The sequence below is a fragment of the Protobothrops mucrosquamatus genome, unplaced genomic scaffold, assembly GCF_001527695.2.
Source record: "Protobothrops mucrosquamatus isolate PMUCROS unplaced genomic scaffold, P.Mucros_1.0 scaffold8, whole genome shotgun sequence".
Lineage (NCBI taxonomy): Eukaryota > Metazoa > Chordata > Lepidosauria > Squamata > Viperidae > Protobothrops > Protobothrops mucrosquamatus.
In genome coordinates, this window is record NW_015386395.1 from 1329159 (window position 1) to 1338583 (window position 9425).

Consider the following 9425-nt stretch of genomic DNA (forward strand, 5'->3'; position numbering starts at 1 on the left):
AGAAGCCTTCCCTAGATCCAGATGTATTGGCCAACTATCGCCCAGTCTCCAACCTTCGCTTTGTGGCGAAGGTTGTTGAGAGTGTGGTTGCACAGCAATTCCCTCGGCACCTGGAGGAAACAGATTATCTGGACCCCCTCCAGTCGGGCTTCAGGCCAGGGTACAGCACGGAAACGGCATTGGTCACATTGGTTAATGATCTCTGGAGGGCCCGGGACAGAGGTTATTCCTCTGTCCTAGTTCTTTTGGACCTCTCAGCGGCTTTTGATACTGTGGACCACAGTATCATGCTGCGGCGTTTAGGTGGGTTGGGAGTGGGAGGCACGGTTATGCGGTGGTTCTCCTCCTTCCTCACCGNTATTCCAACAAGCGGGACTGGCCTAGGGTAATTTTTAAGAGGGGTTTTTAGAGGGGTTTTTAATCATATTTTAATCAGACAATTTAAATATTTCATTTTAATTAATTTTAATTTTATGATTGTTATTGGTGTTTTTAATTGATTGTCAGCCGCCCTGAGTCCGCAAGGAGAAGGGCGGGATATAAATTCGAATAATAAATAAATAAATAAATAAATAGCACAATTCAATATTTGGCTAAAGGAGTGGAGTAAAGGGGAAGGCTTTGGATATATTAGTCACGATGTCAGCAGCTGGTCCAATGAAGAAATGTACAAAAGAGATGGTTTGCATCCATCAAAGAAAGGGACTGAGTTACTTGGCTATAAATTCATAAATTTTCTGGAGGAATATTTAAACTAAACAGCGGGGACAGTGAGCTAACTGATACAGAACATCCCTGTCCCTGGCAATCTAAAAAATATAGGGCTATCAGTGCATGTAACATAGATGTGTGTGTGGACAAGAACATCAACCTTGCTGTCAAGAAAAATCAAGCTTTTAATAGCGAGTGCCACACAAAGTGCACTAACCAAATAGGTGGTAAGACATTAGGGGAACTCAGGCACCACACAGGTTATGTAGGAAGTAAACACAGGGTCGGTCATAAAGGACTCAAATGTCTATACACAAATGCATAGAGTATGAACAGCAAACAGGGTGAACTAGAAATTCAGGTTAATGAGGCCAGATATACTATTGTTGCCATAACGGAAACATGGTGGGACGAAACCCACAAATGGAACACACAGCTAGAGAGATTTAAATTATTTAAAAGAAACAGACCAAATAAAAGAGGAGGTGGAGTTGCTCTCTATATAAGAAATAACTACATCTCTACAGAAATAGAGCACAACAATGATGAAAACTGTCCTGAATGTATATGGGCCAATATAAAAGAGGGGGGAAACAACATTGCCATAGGTGTATACTATAGGCCACCCAACCAAACACAGGAAATATATGAACTTTTTGCTAGTCAGTTAACTAAGGTATGTAGGAAGCACATCACAATAGTAATGGGGGACTTTAACTACCCTGACATTAACTGTGAGACAAACTCTGCACCAAGTGGAAGATCAAACAGATTCCTGACAAACCTAGCAGACAACTTTGTCTCCCAAAAAGTAGAGAAGGGAACTAGGGGATTAGACATTTTGGACCTAATTCTCACTAACAGAGATGAAATGATAGATCCACAACTTCGGTATCCTTGGAACCCTCCTTCACTAGTACGTTATAACCTTAAGTTGTAATACCTTCGTGTTCGTTATCTTGTGTCAGTTTGATCTCAGAACCTGAAGTTCTCTCGATTAAAGTTATTTGAATCTCTCCCAAACCCTTCCTAAGGTTGGATGAGAATCCTCCAGGGGAAAACAACTCAAGAGGCTTGGAAAATTTTGAAAAGTGAGATAATAAAGGCCCAGTCTAGCACAATACCAACAAAGAGGAAAAATAACAGCTCTCAAAAGAAACCAGCATGAAAAGATAAAATTTACACCGCAATTATTTTTACTGGGCATTATGGATAATCTGGACTCAAAAGAAATGAACTTGATGTTGTACTGTATAACAGCAGCAAGGACATTGATTGCTCAAAATTGGAAAAAGGAGATATTACCGACTATGGATGATTGGAGACAGAAAGTTTCATATTTTGCAGAAATGGCAAAAATATCCGCATGCCTGAAGGATCAGTATCAAGAGAAATTTATTTTGGTATGGAGAAGATGGATAGATTATATTCAGAGAAAATATGAAATGAACAATTATCATATAGCTTTTGATTAATTATTGTTACTTATAAATATTTTTATATATAATTTATTGTATTGAAAAGAGGAGATGCTCGGCTGGTGCCCCAAACTGCACTCGACGAGGTGGTTAAGGAGGGAGATGGGATGTAGGTAGGTGGAAAGGAGGAAGGAGGAGAGGTTGTGGGTCTAGGGGGAGGAAGGAGAGGAAAGTGAATGAGGGTGGAGGCAAGGCGGGGACTGCCGAGCGTCTCCGAAAATGTATTGACTAGGACAGTGATGGCAAACCTTTTAGAGACTGAGTGCCCAAACTGCAACCCAAAACCCACTTATGCATCATCGGGTGCCGGGTGGGTGTGGCCCATTGGCTGGGTGTGGCCCATTGGGTGGGCGTGGCTGCAGTGGTAACGGCAGACTGGGTGGGACTAAAAAGTTCAATCAATCAATTCCAACTTTACAAGATCTTTTTTTTCCCCGCAAGAAGTTGAAATTGACTGATTGAACCTTTTTTTTTTTTGCACACGGCGATGGAGGCCTAAAGCAAAAAGGTTTTATAAAACCCAGCTGAAGGCCCCGGATTGGGGCGACAGCGCGTGTGCCCACAGAGAGGGCTCTGAGTGCCGCCTCTGGCACCCGTGCCATAGGTTCGCCACCACTGGACTAGGATTATTTTTTCTGCTTGTGTATGTAAATGCATCATATTGGTATTTGTTGTTCAATAACAAAAATTAATAAAAAAATTATAAAAAAAAAAAAAGAAACCAGCATGGTTGCATAAAGAACTCTCTGATCAATTGAAAGATAAAAAGGACAAGTATAGAAAGTGGAAAGAGGGGCACATAACTAAGTCAGAATATCAACAAATAGCCCGAGCCTGCAAAGATGAAGTGAGGAAAGCTAAGGCTCAGAATGAACTAAGGCTTGCGACCAAAGTTAAAAATAACAAAAAAAGCTTCTTTCAACATGTAAAAAACAAGAAAAAAGTGAAGGAAACGATTGGTCCATTAGTGGGTGAAAGTGGCAAGAAGATGACAAGCAACAGGGAGAAAGCGGAACTAATTAACTCATTTTTCACATCTGTCTTTACACAAAGGGAAAAAAACAGACCAACCTATCAAAAATAGTGCCATAAAAAACAGAATAGAAACACAAGTTAAGATAGGCAAAAAAATGATAAGTGAACTCCTATCCAGCCTAGACGAGTTCAAATCACCAGGACCAGATGGATTACACCCCAAGGTTCTCAAAGAACTGGCAGATGTGATCTCAGAACCACTGAACTATATTTTTCAAAGATCCTGGAGCACTGGGGAACTGCCAGAGGACTGGAAAAGAGCTTATGTAGTTCCCATCTTCAAAAAAGGGGGGAAAAAGGACCCAGGAAATTACAGACCTATCAGCCTGACCTCAATACCTGGGAAGATTCTGGAAAAGATAATCAAACAACGAATCAGCGAACACCTACAGGCAAACAAAGTCATTACTAAAAGCCAACATGGTCAAAAACAGATCATGCCAGACAAATCTTATTGCATTCTTTGACCAAGTGACAAAATTAGTGGACCAGATGAATGCTGTGGATATAATTTACTTGGACTTCAGTAAGGCATTTGACAAAGTAGACCATAACCTACTACTTGAGAAGATAAAAAAATGCGGGTTAGACAGCATCACCACCAGATGGATCCGTAGCTGGCTAACCGGCTGTACTCAGCATGTGGTCCTCAATGGAACCACATCTACATGGAGGGAAGTGTGTAGTGGGGTGCCCCAGAGCTCTGTTCTGGGCCTAGTTCTCTCCAACATCTTCATCAACGATCTGGACGAGGGGACGACACCAAGCTGGCAGGAATAGCCAACACTCCAGAAGACAGGCTTAAGATACAGAAGGATCTGGACAGACTTGAACACTGGGCACTATCTAACAAAATGAAATTCAATGGTGAAAAAAGCAAGGTTCTATATTTAGGCAAGAAAAACCAAATGCATAAGTACAGCATAGGTGGCACCTTGCTCAATAGTAGTAACTGTGAGAGGGACCTCGGAGTCCTAGTGGACAATCACCTAAATATGAGCCAGCAGTGTGCTGCAGCTGCCAAAAAGGCCAACACAGTGCTAGGCTGCATTAACAGAGGGATAGAAATCAAGATCACGTGAAGTATTAATACCACTTTACAATGCCTTGGTAAGGCCACACTTGGAATACTGCATCCAGTTTTGGTCACCACGATGTAAAATAGATGTTGAAACTCTAGAAAGAGTACAGAGAAGAGGAACAAAGATGACTAGGGGACTGGAGACTAAAACATATAAGGAACAGTCTAGTTTAATGGACGAGGGGGGACATGATAGCAGTGTTCCAATATCTCAGGGGCTGCCACAAAGAAGAGGGAGTCAAGCTATTTTCCAAAGCGCCTGAAGGCAGGACAAGAAACAACGGGTGGAAACTAACCAAAGAGAGAAGCAACCTAGAACTAAGGAGAAATTTCCTGACAGTTAGAACAATTAACCAGTGGAACAACCTGCCTCCAGAAGCAGTGAATGCGCCAACACTGGAAGTTTTTAAGAAGAAACTGGACAGCCATTTGTTCAAAATGGTATAGGGTTTCCTGCCTGAGCAGGGGGTTGGACTAGATGACCTCCAAGATCCCTTCCAACTTTATCATTATTATTATTATTATTATTATTATTATTATTATTATTATTATTATTATTATGGCATCTTGGAAAGAGACATCTTCTTTGGCAAAGATCTTCTGCTGCAGCTCACGACTTCTTAGTCCACAAACTAAACGATCCCGCAGCTTCTCTTCCAGGTCCTTGAATTCGCATGGCCTAGCTGCTTGTCGGAGCGCAGCAATAAAGTCCGCAGCAGATTCACCAGGCCTCTGGTCCCTCTGCTCAAATGTGTGTCGCCATGGAATCACTAAGAGCTTGGGTTCGAAGTGTTCTTGCAGCATCTTCTTCAATTCAGCATAAGCAATTGATTCAAGCGGTGCTGGGGCAACTAGATTCTTGGCAATATCGAAAGTCTCTTGCCCACAGACACACAGCAAAGTAGCAGCTTTGAGGCTGTCTTCTCGGATTTGGTTTACCCGAAAATAGTTCTCCACCCGGGCCAGGTAAGAACTCCAGCATTCTGGATGAGCTGTGTCAAACTCCGACAGACAGCCTAGTTTGGACATCGTTACAGCCTAGGTCTTCGTCAACGCCTCCTGCTGCAAGATTTGAGAAGGGGTCCCTCTTGCCAAGCTCACCTCCAGCGTTCTCGTACTGGCAGGCAAAGTCGCAATCTCCGGACACCGAACTTATCAGCGCTTCAGGCCTTCCGTGGTGAGTCGGCCTAACTTCTTTTGTTGTTTTTCTTGCAGCGCATCCCACGCAATACAAATCTAAATAAATTAATTAAATAAATAAATTTAGGGTATACTTATTTTAAAACTGAGGGGAAAAAAAGACTGCAACTGCTAGCTGGGTGCCAATTGTTATGATAGAGACTGGGGACTATGTGACCCTTTGGATGGTGCTCAACTATAGTTCCCAGGATGTGTCATTCTTGATCCTTCATGCTACAGCTGCTGGGTGTGATACTCTTCAGAAATGCCACATCAGGTGTTCTTCACATCCACATCACCCACAGTGATGATTGGGGGGTTTCTTTAGCAATAGAAATAGCAAGCTTAGAAGCTTCCACATGCATTGTGCAATTGTTCATGTTTTTCAGTGTGTAATTTTCCTTCTCTTTACAGAACAGGACATTATCCCCCAAGGTGGGTGCTTGTTAGCACCATCCCACCCACCTTGGAATAAGTCTCACAGAGGATGGAGAAGGAAGGAAAAAACATGAAACCAGAGGCGCTCCATTCCAGAAGTCACAATTCTTTTCATGAGGAAACTGCTAAAGAAGAAAAATATCATTAACTTACCCAGTTCATTTTGAAAAATCCTCCCAACTGTGGGTGTTTGCAGCACATTTCTTCCCCTTGGTACATTTTATGCTTCTTTGGCAATAGAAAAACGGGATGTGGTTTGCAAATGACAAGGCCTATTGACTGTGAATGACATCAAAGTGAGATCTCACAGAAGTCATGGTTGGACGCTACATTTACATAATCCAGTCTGTGTTGTGTATTAGGTCTCAGTGGGGACCATTTTCTGCAAATGAGAAGAGCTGAGAAGACTATCCTGAGGGAACTTTGAAGATGAAGTTATCCTTTAACATCCTCTTCTTTGGTTGGTATCTGACCAAATTGAAGGGAAAGAGAATCATATATGCTGTTTAATAGAGGTGGGGGGGAAACTCACCACTGCTTCCTATTTCTTGGTTGCTCTGTGTCTCTAACGGCCTGATCTTCTTTCCAGGGTGGTGGTTGGCAAGGCAGTGTTGGACTTCTAGAGGTGAGTCAATAAGTTGGGGGGTTGCTCCCCTTTCCCAAAATGCTGGGAGGTTCTGGGGGTGGCTTTCTGGATGGGCCGTCTGAAATAATTGTTTACACTTGGAGGATTTGAGTTTAGACAGAGGCACAGTGTAAGTTCTCAACAAGCAATCAATTCCACTGATGAATATTTTAATGCTAAGAGTTGGCCACAAGGGTCTTCAAGAAATGTATTTCAAAAGTCTCTTCTGCAGTGAAATTTGGGAGGAATCCCTTGTTTTTCAGACTTTTGGGGGAACATTTTTCCCAGTCTTTCTTGGTAATTTATTTATTTATTAAATTTATATGCTGCCCATTTCACTGTTGAGCAACTCTGGACGGGCCATGATTGAATGCTGAATTGGCACAAAATTCTTAATTAGTTCCATTGAAGTTGGCCATTGCATCTATACTATGCATGAAGTTCAGCTACTTTTAATTTTATTTTATTTTTTTGTTTTTTTGTACTGTAGTATGTTGTGTCAGTCAAGCTGCTTTAAATGGGTGAAATATGTGTTCATTGACCTCAGTTTACTTAATTAGATTATCAGATGCTCAAGTTGAGCTGTCGGGATATATATGCATTAGGGGGCATATATATTTGGAGAGAACCTATTCGAAAGAAGTTGTAGTGGTGTTTGTGTGTATCTTTGCTGCACTTTTGGTGTTTTGTGTATAGCTTTTTGTGTACAGTTTTCAAATGGTGGCCTGTGGTTGGCTCAGTGATTTGCAGTGAATATTTGAAAGAATGTCTGATAAAACAGGAAGCGGTAATCTGAAAATTAATGCACCAAAGACCAGGCGGGCTGTATTTGATGAGGTAAATACAGTAGAATGAAGAGCTGCAAGTGATCATGAAAAATTATTGCAAGTAGAAAATTATGTGTATCTTCATAAAAAGTGTTGTGGCTGAAGTGGGAAGAGAGTTTATTTCCAGAACTTCTTTCCCTGAACATGGAAGAATGATGAGACCAGGTTCAGTTCCCCACTTTACATAATCCCCTCAGATCTTCCCAAAAGTATTCCTGCCTCTAAACAAATCCTACTCTGAACTAATCCTTTCCTTGCAGAAAAGAAAAAAAAATGCTCACAATTAACAAAGAAATAATGAAATTGACTACAGGCAGGAAAAATCCAGCTCAGTCAATTGACTAAGGCAGTGTTTCTTAGAATGTGATCCTAGGACCCTGGAGGGATCACCCAAAACCCCCTCAGGGTCCATGACATCAAAATGATTTGTCTGTTTTGAAAAATAATACAATATTAAAATCCCATCAAACAATTGCGAGAAGTGATATGGCAGCAAATGTGTCAATTTTAATTTTTCATGTGGTAAATATCAATAAATATAACCCATGCAAATAAAAAGTCTTTGGGGTCCTTCATAAATTTTCAAAAGTGGGAAGAGATCCTGAGAGAAAAAAGTTTAAGATCCTGAGAGAAAAAAGTTTAAGGTCCTGAGAGAAAAAAGTTTAAGGTCCTGAGAGAAAAAAGTTTAAGGTCCTGAGAGAAAAAAAGACTAAGACAATTGAACAAAGTAACTGACGCCTAATCTCAACAATACATCTTCACTTGCTAACAAGAAACAATGCTTATTTCTAGCATCACTGTTGCCTCTGTAACACATAGGGTATTTTAATGATAAAACAGCTCGCTTACACAATCAAACTCATCCAGTTTTTCCTATATGCTCACAAGATCCTGACAGTGAACTAGATTCCCAAACTTTCTCACTCCACAATTCAAAATTCCTATAAAAGAATTCTATTATACTCTGTTCCTTTTCCCTTGTAATCTGAAACTGAATTACTGTTCTTTCAAAAAGTGTAATTTTCTTCCTCAGAACTGTGTCCTCTTTCTCTTTTTTAATATAACTTTTTATTAATTTTCCAATGTTACAATTATATCTTTGAAAAGCAACGTGGTGTCTGAGTTACAATAATTCCATTACATACAGGTATTATTAATACAAATCTGCAACTATTACAGCCAATATTTCCTCTCTCTTTTTCCCTTAATACATACTGTCTCTTGTTTAAATTAGTATACTTCTTATTCTATCCATCAGCTACTTAATAGCTTTCTTACATTTATCAATAATTTTATATGTCTTATTTATTTTAACATTCCATCTTTTGGACCATCAATAACCTTATGAATTTTCCCAGCTTTAATTTTGCGTTTTAATATTTATCATTTCCCAAAAAATTTAAATGACCCCAATTCCCTTTGTCACAATTCCCCCCAACATCTAGTATTCCGAATATATATCTTATCTATCTCACTTCTATATCAACAAATTAGTAATACAATATAACATTCTTATTTTCATTATAATTTCCAAATATTATAAATTCAATAACCAAAATTTCTCCCATTTCAGCATTCTTCCTTATATCCACTTTCTCATATTTAAGTATAATTTTTATTCTTATCACTACATCAAAACATGTTAATTACGTTACATCACTCTTAACATACATATGTCTTAATCATCTTTATCTAACCTTTATAAACAACTCAATATTTCAATTTAACTGTTGATATTAATGCATCTAGGCTTTAATTAGCCAACATTTTTTTTATCTTCACATCATAACAATATCTCATATTCAAAATACAGGTCTTGTCTACTTAAGTATATTCTATTTTAAATCTCCTAAATATGCCCACACTCTTCTTCTTCAATCTTATTCTGGCTTTTTTTCCTTTGCCAAATCATCTTCCATGTCCTTGCTTCAGGATCCTCAAAGATTTCTTGTATTATTGTATATATTATGTCATACTGAGATGACCATCCAGTTGCCATTTTTGGAAGGCTGAGGGGTCTGGCAGGACTACCAGGTCGTCTTTTTATTTTC